The following is a 12,509-nucleotide window of genomic DNA, read 5'->3' on the forward strand; positions in this document are numbered from 1 at the left end:
GGGTAAGCGAAGACGCAAAGGAGATAATGAGATTGAGGAGTTGGCAAATCTCACTTAAATCTTGGTGGTGTTAATAAAAGAACTAACCACAAAGCAATAATGCAATGCTTGACTTATCATTCTTAATGTGTTCATTATCAGTGGCTACACTTAAAAATCGTATGTGTACAACGGAACACAAGCAGGAGCACAAGGAGGTGAGTTCTGTTTAGGAAGAGTCACACATACCATGCTGTGCAAAGAAAGCTTTATCCACTGGAAACTTAATGAGTGAATTTAACTGCTATTTATTGAGCCCCAACTTAGTTGCTGAGCTAAGACATCTGGAGGGCAGAAGCCTCCACAAAAAACACAGACCAAGAACTCACAGAGATCTGCCATCATAAGGCACACTCAGTGATACTCAGGACCATACAGCCACTAAACTTAAGCAAATGGCAGACTGAGAGAAAGGTTTTGCAATAAACATTAGGTGTGGGATAAAATACTGAATGGTAAAACCCTGATGGGGAGAGACCTGCCTTTCCATTTTGACACATTAGATATACTGGCCATTTTCAGGAATACTGACTATATAGAGTTGCTCAAAAAAATCTTGAGTTTTTTTCCTTTTCCCCTATCAACATGACATTTAAGTAAGGACTCTGGAGTCAAGCTCCCTATTGAAATACTGGCATCTCTACCTTTTCACTATGAGACTCCTGGACAAGTTCTTCAACTTCCTGAATCTCAGTTTCCTTGTTCTTAAACTAAGTAGAATAAAATATCTCATAAGATGCTGAGAGAAATAAAAGGGTAAAACTATGACAAGTGCTTTGTCCTGTTTCTCTTGAGAGTGAGAACTTAATAAAGACATTATTTTAGCATTATTTTAAGACCAGGTTTTACCTCTAATATCAAGATACACTCTAACTACCACCAAGCATCAGAAGTGGGTACTACTTCACATGATTGTACCATTTGGGAAGAACAGGCTACACAATGGCAAATGATGCATACAGAGACTGCACACTGGGAAATCATGCACACAGTAGCAGACAGGGTGTTTGAAGGATTAGGAATACAGAAACAGACAATGGTCTTCACAGCAAAACTCAGTCACAGTTGTTGGTAGCAGTCATTCAAGTAGCTCAGCCTTGCAGTGGTGTTTTTGAGCACATCACTCCTCCCCATTTCTGTTTAGGTCACACCACAGTCATCCTCAAAAAACGAATCATGTCCCATTGGCTAGGCCATGCTTAGAAAGCAAGCACCTTCCTAGGTTATGTTAAGAAAAAATAAACAGAAAACAACATTGGCAATTGGTGTCATCCTGTCTCATTCATCCTATTTAGTTAACATACTCACCTCTAGCCATGATTTTCCTAAGGTTTTTCAGAGCTATGTTTTTCTACCTACTAGACTAAGCAATAGGAGAAGAAAAAACAATGTTAAGTCAACATCTTAAGGCACATCTATTAACCACTTTATTATATACAGTAGCTCTCTCATTTACCAGAACTGAAAAGTTGTTATTTTTAAATTTCCACTTTTAGTAAAACCATGATTCAAAAAAGACATATGTAATCTGCCCAAGTTCAAAGGTACAACATGGTAAAGGAGAACTTGAGCCTTATTGTCTCTGACATCTCCCATCAAAACAGCTCCTGCCTCAAGTCCTTCCTCTTCTAAACCCACCCTTCATGTCACTATCCTAAAGACTATTTGGAAACTTTATCATTACTCTCCTAGGCTGAGACAGTCCTTTTTTTTTTTTTTTTTTTTTTTTTTCAGATGAAGTCTCGCCTGAGGCCCAGACTGGAGTGCAGTGGCATGATCTCAGCTCACTGCAAGCTCTGCCTCCCAGGTTCATGCCATTCTCCTACCTCAGCCTCCCGAGTAGCTGGGACTACAGGCACCTGCCACCACACCTGGCTAGTGTTTTTTATATTTTTTAGTAGAGATGGGGCTTCACCATGTTAGCCAGGATGGTCTTGATCTCCCAACCTTGTGATCCGCCCACCTTGGCCTCTCAAAGTGCTGGGATTACAGGCATGAGCCACCACACCTGGCCAGCTGAGACAGTCTTAAGAGCTCTTTGCAGTTCTAGGAATGTGGGTTGAACTCCTCAGCCTAATAGCATGTCCTGCAGGGCCAGGTCCATCCCATCTTCCCAGAGCCTCCACTCCCACAGCACTGGGCTCAGCAACTCCCAGCACAGAATCACAGAATCTACAGGACGATTCTCACTTCCCTCCATTTCCAAAGGCCTTCTGCATGAAGCTTTCCAACCTTAAAGTCCTTCACAGTCACCAACAAGGCTGCATTTATGATGCCACTGTATCAGCTCCTCACTCTCCACTTTTGAGCTGCCCTTAGTGAAGCTAAGTCAGCTGAGCTCTGAGGACCTCACAGCAGCGTCCACTCCTCCCTCCCTCCCCACATCTCTGGCATGGCTTGGGCATTGTTGCTTTCTGTGTTCTGAGCTCTTCAGAACAACCTCTTGTTCCCTCCAGCATTCGCAGATCCCATCATGGGGGGGGCCCACTCACGGTAGTCATTAGCAAATGGTAATTGTGAAAAGGAGGAGATAATAAACTCTTTTAAAGGGAAGTCATTTCCAGAGGTAGGGAAAACGGCTATATCTCCACTTTTCCTATTCATACTTTTTATTTGTACAAATTTATGGGGTACATGTGAAATTTTGTTACATGTATATAATGTTTTGCGATCAAGTCAGGGTAATTACAGTGTCCATCACCCAAGTATAACACATTTTGTTAAATATAGTCACTCCCCTCTGCTATCAAACATTGAGTTTATTCCTTCTAGCTTGCAAAATGTTTGTACTTTCTTAAATGTTCATATGATTTTTTAAAAATTTCTAACTTATTTAAGTTCAGGGGTACATGTGCAGGATATGCAAGTTTGTTACATAGGTAAACGTGTGCCATGGTGGTTTGCTGCACAGATCATCCTATCACCTAGGTATTAAGCCCAGCATTCGTTAGCTATTCTTCCTAATGTTCTCCTTCTTCCCACTCCTTACCCTCTGACAGGCCCCAGTGTGTGTTTTTTCCTGCCTTGTGTCCATGTGTTCTCATCATTCAGCTCCCACTGATATGTAAGAACATGCAGCATTTTGTTTTCTCTCCCTGAATTAGTTTCATAAAAATAATGGCTTCTGACTCCATCCATGTCCTTGCAAAGGATATAATCTTGTTTTTTTGTTTGTTTGTTTGTTTGTTTGTTTTTGTGGCTGCATTGTATTCCATGGTGTATATGTACCACATTTTTTAAATCCAGTCTATGATTGATGGACATTTAGGTTGATTCTATGTCTTCGCTACCCACTTCTCCACCTCCCCTTCTCCTGCCATGATATGGTTTGACTCTGTGTCCTCACCCAAATCTCATCTCAAATTTTAATCCCCACATTCTGATGGAGGAACCTGGTGATAGGTGATTGGATTATGGGGATGAATTTCCCCCTTGCTGTTCTCATGAGAGTGAATGAGTTCTTAGGAGATCTGGTTATTCGATAAGTGTTTGATGCTTCTGCCTGCAGGCTCTCTCTCTCTCCCCTGCTACCATGTAAGACATGTCTTGCTTTCTCTTTGCCTTTCCCAATGACTGTAAGTTTCCTGAGGCCTCTCCAGCCATGGGGAACTGTGAGTCAATTAAACCTCTTTTGTTTATAAATTACCCAGTCTCAGGTAATATCTTCATAGCAGTATGAAAATGGACTAATACACACCCACTCACCCTTTCCAGTCTCTGTTGTCTATCTTCCTATTCTCCAGCTCCATGTGATCGAAGTTTTTAGCTCTTACGTATAAGTGAGAACACCTGATATTTGTCTTTTTTGCCTGGCTTATTTCATTTAAGATAATCACCTCTATTTCCATCTAGATGTCTGAAAAATACATGATATTATTCATTTTTATGGGTGAATGGTATGCCATTGTGAATATATACCACAATTTCTCTATCCCTTTTCCTGGCAATGGCCATTTAGGTTGATTCTACATATTTGCTGTTGTGAATAGTGCTGTAATAAACATGCAAGTGCCAATATCCCTTTGATCTACTGAATTATTTTCCCTTGGGTAAATATCATGTACTGGGATTGCTAGATCAGATGGTAATTTTCTTTTTAGTTTTTGAGGAATGTCCATTCTGTTTTCCATAGAGGTTGTACTACTTTACATTCCAGTCAGCAGTATGTATGAGTTCCCTTTTTCTGCATCCTTGTCAACATCTGCTACTGTTTGTCTCGTTATTAATAGCCATTTTGACTGGGGTACGCTCTTTCTGGTTCTAATTTGTACTTCTTTGATGATTAGGGATGTTGAGCATTTCTTTTCATATCCCTATTGGCCATTTGTATGTCTTCTTTAGAGAAATGTCTATTCATGCCCTTTGCCCACTTTTTAATGAGATTGTGTGTTGTTTGTTTTCCTTGCTGAATTGTATCAGTTCCTTGAATATTCTGAATATTAGCCCCCCATTGATGTACACTTTGCAAATATTTTCTCCCATTCTGCAGGATGTCTCTTCACTCCATTGATTATTTCTTTTGCTATGCAGATGCTTTTTTGTTTAATTACATCCCATTTGCCTATTTTTGGTTTTGTTGTCTGTGTTTTTCAGGTCTTAGTCTTAAGTTCTTTGTCTAGGTCAATGTCCAAGAGAGTTTATTCTATATTTCCTTCTAACATTTTTATAGTTTTGGGCCTTATATTTAAGTTTTTTTTTATTAATTTTGAGTTGAATTTTTTATATGGTAAGAGATAGAAATCCAGTTTGATTCTTCTGCATGTGGCTATCCAATTTTCTAAGCACCATTGATTGAAGAGGGTGTTCTTTTTCCAATTTTCTTGTTGATATTTTTATGGCTAGAATAGCAGAGTGTATTCATGCCTTACCACACCTCTCTGGCCAGGAGGTCGTGGTCAGGAGGATATTGCAAAAAGAAGATTCTCATTCATCTATTTATTCAGGTAGGTAATGATACAGGGGCTGTGTCTCTACTAGTTGTCTGCCCCTCCTGAGTACAAGAATGAGAAGGTATATGGTGCTCAAGACTGAGATGAAAAATATGTACACAACGTTACCAGGCAAAGCCTCACTGCAAGGGATCTGATTTCCCTCAGGGAAGGAAGTGAAGACCAGCACAGCTGTGCCAAGAGTGAATCTGCCCATGGAAACCTCTCACTCTTTACCCCACCCAAATTCCAATAAACTGAAACCCACGGACCCTCCAGGAAGCATCTTGGAGGATGTGCCTGAATAGTGACTGGCCAACAGAAATGGATACCCGTACTGTCTGTTGTTGTCGTGGACTTTTTCTCCTGATGTTGTTGTTCTCAAATTCTGTCCATGATGCAAAAAGAAACAGAGAGAAGTGGAGGTGATTGTGTATTTTCCCACTCTTGACAGGAGAGCTGTTAAAGAACTAACGCTACCCTTCCAGAGTGTGCTGGAGAGGCAGGCTGGGTGGGGGCAGGGGCACCGCTCCGAGTGCTGGATCACCTGGGTGGCAGCCAGGGGTGAAGTCGGAGGCCTTGGCTTTAGAAATAGGTATTTTCTACTCCAGTTGCTCCTAGCATGTTTCCATCCACATAGTTATATAGTTAGAATTTTTTTCAATGGATTTTTATTTTTCACGTTTGACACCGAACTTGCCTTCACTGGTCTTTATTTCTTCCTCTTAGGAGAAATAAAGTGCCGAGGTATGAGAAGTACCTGGGGAGCAAAATCAAGTAAAAAGAAGGCCAGCATCAGCAGTATCTCTGTTATCAAATGCATAAAGCAGGATGGATGGGGAATTTCATTTGCCAGCAGTGGCAACAGTGTAATAACAGAAGTTCTGCCTCCATCCCTGCACCTGCTTGTACAGTTCAAATTAAAACCTGAAACCGAGCAAATCCCACTTCACAATGGCTTTCAGTGTTGGAGCCTGCGAATTAAAGGCCTCCATTGTTTGGAAGGATTATTTCCTTGCCTTTACTAGCTTCAAAGAAATGTGAATCTTCACTCACTTTCCTATTGATCCTTGTTGATCAGATTAACTTTGTTTTGGATTCCTACTGAAACAAAGACAAACAGATACATTTTAAGCACTTTTATGTATAGCTTTGTTTCAGTTCAGAATTCTTACTCTGCTTCTACTCCCTTGTTATAAAGATTACTAGGCAGTTGGGGGAAAATGAAGGAATTACCATAAATTCTATTCACTAAATACCAACACTTTCAGGCAAATTATCTCAATTGTAAAATACTTTGGCACACCGAGTAATGATATGCAATTAAAACCCCACTGTTGGTTTACTTTCCCTTGTTAATTTATAATGGAATTACCTGTACTCAGGAAAACTAAAAGGTTAGCAAGCACTAGAAATCAAAGACATCTCTCAACATCTCAGCAATAAAGCCAAACATTTATTCTACTCACTGGGTACTTCAGATTTCAGATAAAATTATTGAATACTTTCCTCTCCTTTAATGAACCATAAAGAATCTGAAGCGCATTTCCTTGGAGTGTTCTCAGGCTCTTTGTAAATACACTGAGGAGGCTTTTTCTTCCCGCCTGCTCGCCTCTCGGGGCCATGACTCAGATACCCAGGGTTGGGATTAGGGAGTTTCGCCCTGGGCCATGCTGCTCCCCTTCTTTCCTGGTTCCCTTCTCTGCTGGGCGGCTACTGAATCTGCTTTTAAATCCCTGATTAGAAACAAACCTGCAGCCTCCCTCAGTGCCAGACGAAGGGCCCCGAGGCAGGCATCCTAGGTGTTTGCCTGGTCTCAGCCCACAGAGACCCCTCTCAGCCCTCGCCATCCCCACAGTAAACCCAACATGGGCACGGGCCTCTTCTCCTGTCAGGGGCTTGTGCTAGGACTTGCAAAACCTCCCACTGGACAGAGCCCCCACCTCCTGACTCAAAGCCAGAGTTCTGTGCAAGCAACATTAATTTATGGGGGGTAAGTGGGTAAAGACCTTGTGAGCATCAAGTTGCAACCAACGAAACAAAAAAGAGGCACTCCTTTGGGAAAATAGTAAGAACTGAGTTCTCTCTGGCCAGAATACAGAGGGTGGCCAGCAGTCCTGATTTTCTCAGGATGGAGGAATCTCTTGGGACTCAGACTTTTCAGGGGTAAAACCTGAAAAACCCCAGCAGATCAAGGCATGCTGGTCACCAGCAGGAATAGTGTGGCTCATTTGTCCGTGTGATCTCGTATAACAAGGAGCCAAATGGGGCACTGGTGGCTCTAACCATAGTTTCCCCACCTAGTGGCCCGTGGTGGTTGGACACAGACACGCTCATCCCTTGTGTCCTGATAGTGGCCTGTGACGAGGCCAGGTGTTGGAAAAAAGCCTATATATATGTACCCCTGTGCCACCCAGCACTTTGTAAATAAGAAACTAACAGGGTTTTCCTTGCTAGCCACTTCATCATACACTCCACTATCTAATTTCACTCAAAAGACATCAGGCAATTCTCCCACTAGCATCAAGACAGAAACCAACCTGCCAGAGAGGCCGACATTTCTGGGGAAGCATTTTCCATAAATATTATTTTCTGCTTCTTTTGGAGTCTCCAGTGTAGCAGGAAGAGAGGTCCAAATGGATGGCACCCTGGTGCCAGGTGAGGCCCAGCTTTGTGCAGTGTGACCTCAGGATGCACACAGCCACTGCCTCTCACCATCTGTCCAGGCCCAGCTCTCACACAGGCCCAGGAAATACCTACAGGAATGGGGGTCGGTGGGATACATTCAGTTAAAAGCATGGTTGCTAAAAAATCACTTAAGATCAATAACTCCATGATCTCCCATTAAAATTACAAGTTATCTTTGCTTTTTATCAAGTCATAAATACATCAATTATTTTTTCCTATGCCATTGCCTCTGAGCCTTTCGGCCATCGATCTCTGAAGGGTACTTGTCCATCAATCTCTGAAGGGTACTTGCCCTCCTGCTCCTCAAAGGACAATGTGAGGAAGATCTGCTTCCCCTTCTACCTGACTGCATTGGCTTCAGGACAGTGAAAAACATTCCAAGGAAATGCACAGCACGCTGCAGAGAAAGGGGGTGTGCGGAAACACCATTGCTCACAAGGGGAGCCACGCACGGGAACCTGGGACTGGTCCAGTGATGCACATCTCATCAATGATTTCGTAACAGTTCATTGGAGTAGGAAACTATGAGATCTTCCAAAGCTGAAACGGAACATTTTCTCATTAAAGACCAATCGGATGGTTTATCTTTGAGAGGTTCTTTACCTTAATGTTGATTGTCAAAGCTAAGTTATAATGAAGACTTTTTTTAAATAAGCGAAATGACCCAGACATGAGCCTCAACTTGGCTGTTCGGCCACCGAGCGTCTATAGAGGGTAGCTTCACAGCCTTGGCTGATAAATGGCTGAACCCTCCATGGTCAGGACTCCACCATGGTCAGGACTAGATGAATGGGCTAGAAAACCTTATGATCTGCCAATATTAAAAAGAGATAAACACCAATAACCACTGTATCATCATAGCACATGGAAACTTTTGCAGTTAACTTATTTTTGCCATGCCTCAATGCCTATTGAAAACGGAATCACAAAGTGTTTTTAATGGCGGTAGCAGGAACCTTCAAAAATGGTATGCTGTGGCCAGGTGCGGTGGCTCACACCTGTAATCCCAGCACTTTGGGAGGCTGAGGTAGGCCGATCACCTGAGGTCAGGAGTTCAAAACCAGCTTGGCCAACATAGTGAAACCCCCGTCTCTATGAAAAATACAAAAATTAGCTGGTGTGGTGGCAGGTGCCTGTAATCCCAGCTACTTGGGAGGCTGAGGCAGGAGAATCACTTGAACCTGGGAAACAGAGGTTGCAGTGAGCCGAGATCGTGCCATTGCATTCCAGCCTGGCGGACAAAAACAAGACTTCATCTCAAAAAAAAGAAAAAAAAAAAAAAAAAAGATCTGCTCTGTGAAATTTCTGCCATTTGAAAGAGAGATCTGAACACTTCTTGCAGTTACCATGATGTAAGATGAGCCTAGGAAGGTCCATCAGCCTGGGATGGAGGAAGCGTCCCCAGTAATGCCCACTTCCTTAGACTGTGTGTGCCACACAGTCCTCACCCTTAAGGACTGAAGCCTGGGAGATAATCCCTGCAGGGACGGAACACCACAAGGTGAATATTTTTGCCACTGACAGCCTGGTTAGAGATGACAGTCCCTAGTTGCCACTGATGTCCAGGGGGACCCAGTGCCAATGGTCAAAGTCTGCTTAGTCCAGGAGGGATATCCTGGCCCCCAGCTCAGGCATGATCCTAGAGCAAAACTGTCCAGCAGGCATTCTGCATGGGGGAAATGCTCTGCAGTCCAGTACCCTAGCCATTAGCCTTGTGTGGCTTTAGAGCATGTGAAATTTGCCCAGTCAAACTGACAAACATTTAAAATGTGATTTTATTCATCAACTCTTCAGTTTAATAGTCACGTGTGCTGTATGACTATCACACTGGACAGCAGAGTTTCAGAACTTTGAATAAACAGTTGTACCAAAGCACAAAAGGAAAAAAAAGATATTCTCTAGTTAAAGAAACACACTAATGAAACCAGTGACTTTTTAAACCTATCAGACATATATTTGCAACATTCATTTGCTTTCTTTTCCATTAAATACTCAATATTGGTGAGCACATGGAGAAATTAAACCCTCATAGATCAATGGAACATCTACCAATATATCACCTAACTTCTGTCTATCCATCTATCACCTATCCGTCTATCAATTTATCTGTCATGTATCCATGCATCCATCTATCCATCTATCTATGATCTATCCATCTATCCATCATCTGTCCATCCATCTATCCATGCATATATCTACCAGTTATCTACCTGTTTGTCCTTCCACGTATTTATCTATCTATGATGTATCTGTGATTTTTCTGCCTCTTTCTATCCATCCATCTATATATAAATTTTAAGGCATGCAATTGGCCATATTTTTCAAGTCTTTTTAAAAGTATATGTCCTTTGCCCCAGAAATTTTATTTCTAGATAACTTTTCTAAAGAAATAATTGAAGGCTCAGACAAAGATTAAGGTGCACAATTACCAATAACATCATTAAATCAAATTATAAAAAATTCCAAACCTACTCAGTGTTAAAAAAAATACAGCAATCATTAAATAGATTGTTTCTCCAAAAGGATGGCATGTTTCTAAGGATATTAAATCACACAAGAAAATACTCATATCTTTTTTATTGAATAAGTTTGAATATAAAATAATACATGAAATACAACCCTTCGTTTATGTTTATGTTTACATGTCTAACAAAGAAAGAGAGAGACGATGTATTTATATGCCTAACGAAAAGACAGATATGACTAGCGTCACATCTAAGTGAAAGAATTATTTCTCTTTTATAATTTACTGTATTTTCTTAAATGTGCCTAAATTATTTTTACCAAAAGAAAAAAAATCCATGGCATTAATTATTTTAGTCCAGTGGTATGTCATTCAGACAATGGGCATTTGAACTAGTCCATGGTACCCAGGGAGCTGAGTAGACAGCTCTCAGCACTCACTCTTTCAAGCTGTTTGGGTACCAGTTACGTACATTCTAGCTGAATAAATTAATTGACTAGTGGTTTAATGTTTGGTTCTTTTCAGATGCTCTCTTCGTCTCCTGGCTGATGGCAGCTCTGCAAGGAGTCGGGTCCCATGGGAACTCTGGTTCCGAGGGAGCAACGGCATAGACGCTAACACTGTGGAAGGTTCACCTGTTAAACTAATAATAGCTACCACCCAGTGAAACAGAAAAACCAGTGATGGAAGGTGATGGACTCTGAGAAGTAGCTACCTTACACCTTGCAGCTAGGCACACATTTGGAAGCTCTAGGAAGTGGAGGGTGTGGCTCCCTCCTTGTGGGTCCTTATTCCACAACTGCAGCTTGCAATGGGCAAAGGCGGCCGAGAGAATAGATGTGCTTCCTGGAGTGCACAGTCTAACTCCACCCCACCAGGAGGGCCAGGCAATCACTCCAAAACTGAATTCTCTGCAAACTTGTGATGACTAACTTAGTGAATCATGTCAAATTTTAAACTTTATTTTATTTTATTTTATTTTTTATCAGCTGCTGGATAATTGAAGGAGAGAAGGTGCCCAACTGACATCCTGCCCCAGGCATCAGCTGCCTTGCACAGCCTCTCTTCCCAAGACAGATGTCAGAAAGGCGTGTGGCTCCCCCAGAAGCAGGGCCCTCTACCCTGTCACACTCCCGGCACTCTCTCCTGTCAGGCTCCCATCTCGTCTGTGCTCCATCAGCCTCTCCTTCCCAGAGAAAGTAAACATCCCTCCAAATAAATAATTGATAAAAAATGAACTTTCAAAAAAAGTAGTGACCCTCAAATCTCACTTAGAAATTCTCATTTCGACACAGCGTTTGCCTAAACTATTATACGATATTTTTAGAAAACCACCAAAGTCCAATTACCAGCAAAATAAAGTATAAATCAGACCACATTTTCCCCATATTTAACTATTTACGGAGGAAGGTGCCACTTTTTAAAACAAATAAATGGATGACAAATCATCCAGCACGTTCCACTGATAGATGAACTTTCTGCTGTCAGTCACAAGTGAACCCTAGTTTCCCTAACCCAGGAGGCATCTCTCCTCTCATGCTGTTCGCATCTGACAGTGGGCTGAACTCTGCCCCATCCCTATTTGAAAAGGGATTTCACATCAGAACTCACACAACTACATTCCCACAAAGTTCAGCTTGAAAGCCTAACACCCAAAAGGTCTGTTTTAGCTCCCAATTTCTATAAGATTCTACAAGAATGGTAACTGGGTCACATTACACATCTTGTATCTTACACTAAAAAAAAAAAAAAAAAAAATGAAACAAAAACTCCCAGAACAATAGAATATGAAATACTGCATGTGTAAAAAGTAGCAGAACTGACCTAAAGAGCACTTTCTTAGAAAATCTCTCTTTTTTTCTGTTCTAACCTGAAAAACATACTTTCTTAACATCAGGGAATAAGTCTAAAAGAAAACAAAGGGACAACAATAACTGGCTGCAGTGAATGAGTGTCTCTGCTTGGGCATACTTAGTGTGGGCAAAGTGATCTCAGGTAGAACTGTTTGTTTCTGTCACTGGCACCAATTCTGACTATAGGTAGATCTTTAAGCAAATGTAGTGATGTTTTAAGGATAAATTGGAGGTAAACCTTCATTTTTGAAACATAGCCATGATTGCACTCATTTATTTGTTGAACTTCCAAATCTAGTTTAAACTAATTGACTCACATTATACACACTGTCTCATTTTCTTTCAAAATGGAAACATATATTGCATAGAGGCAGGCATGTCCATAATAGGTATCACATGGGGAGAGAATCAAGGTGTTAGGGTGGGGGAGATTAGAAAGAAATTCTTCACTTTGTTGGAGAATGTAATACCGTGCTCACGCATCTAAGCCTCTGAAATTCTGCAACAGTTACTCCTGGCTTTCTTTCTACTTTTCCT

The sequence above is a fragment of the Piliocolobus tephrosceles genome, chromosome 4 (genome assembly GCF_002776525.5).
Source record: "Piliocolobus tephrosceles isolate RC106 chromosome 4, ASM277652v3, whole genome shotgun sequence".
In the NCBI taxonomy this organism is placed as follows: domain Eukaryota; kingdom Metazoa; phylum Chordata; class Mammalia; order Primates; family Cercopithecidae; genus Piliocolobus; species Piliocolobus tephrosceles.